Consider the following 1,296-nt stretch of genomic DNA (forward strand, 5'->3'; position numbering starts at 1 on the left):
GAGAGAGAGAGAGAGAGAGAGAGAGAGAGAGAGTCAGCAGGTAGGGTGGTAGTCTTAAACGGGAACTGCGAAAATTGTTCAACTGCGTTTCCATAGCAACAGCCGGCATGTAGATCAGGGGGCTTTTTATAAAACACGCACACACACACACACACACACACGCACACACACACACACACACACACAGAGTGACACTGTGAGATTAGCACAGGATTCCCTGCTATTCCAGTTTCTATGACAACTCCCAACTCATCGCCCCCCCTCCCCCCCCCTCTCCCCCCGTCTCTCCTCATCCTCTGCTGTGATTGGCCGCCGAGTTCTGAATGATGATCAGCTGTAAATTAGCACCGACGATGATTAATACGGATGATAATTAAATATGTGATAATGTCAGACGTGCTGATTAGATAATAACATCAGCGGCAGCCGAGCCCGTTGGGGGGGGGGGTGGATGGGGGGTGGATGGGGGGTGGGGGGGGGTGGGGGGGGCAACTGGTGTCCGGAGTAATTTGGGTCGGCCGGGACACACAACTTTATATCTGACTCTTTTATTTTAGTTTTGAAAACAACACTCACACCTGTAATTAATATCCTTAGTATAATGTGAGTGAGTTAGAGCTGCAGTGTAATTAGTCTGTTGTGTATTTTGGGGTGCTACCAGAGCCCTAGTAGAGACAGGGCTGTAGTACTCGAGTCCGGACTCAAGACCGTTTTTCTATGGTCCGGGACTTGTCTCGGCCGCTGGTCTTGCCCAACATGGCTTCTGGTCTGGGCCGAGTCCAGGTGTCTTTGTTATGTTGATAATGATATTGGAGGGAAAGGGAAACCCAAAATGATTGTTTTGATACTGTCATGCATAAGACCTTTATTCTGTCCTGGACTCGGTCTTTACTTGAACTTGACTAGTCCTGGTCTTGGACTCGACTTGACTCAGACTCAAGGCTCTTTGGACTCGGTCTTGTCTTGGATTCCCTGCATAGTATCCCGGATCAGGATCACAGCCATCATCCAGTCTGTCCTCTGCATGTCCATCGCTCCCTATTTGGGACCTGTCTCCAAAGAGGACTTTACTTTTTACTGGTTCCACTTTTTATTTATTCATCATTCTCATATTGTAACTTACACCTTTTGCACTATGCTCCATAAGTAAATAATAATAACTGTGTTTGTGTGCGTGTGTGTGTGTGTGTGTGTGTGTGTGTGTTTTTGCGTACATGCGTCTGTCTGTCTGTCTGTGTGTGTGTGTGTATCTGTGTGCATCCATGCGTGTGTGTGTGTGTGTGTGTGTGTGTGCGT

At 47.8% G+C, this 1,296-nt stretch overlaps 1 protein-coding gene across 1 annotated transcript in view; it reads left to right on the forward strand.

Moving 5' to 3' along the window:
• The window catches only part of LOC117939059 (SH3 and multiple ankyrin repeat domains protein 3-like), a 27,405-nt gene that overhangs the window by 8,352 nt on the left and 17,757 nt on the right, over positions 1-1,296 (forward strand). The window lies entirely within an intron of this gene.

The sequence above is a fragment of the Etheostoma cragini genome, chromosome 23 (assembly GCF_013103735.1).
Source record: "Etheostoma cragini isolate CJK2018 chromosome 23, CSU_Ecrag_1.0, whole genome shotgun sequence".
Taxonomy (NCBI): Eukaryota; Metazoa; Chordata; class Actinopteri; order Perciformes; family Percidae; genus Etheostoma; species Etheostoma cragini.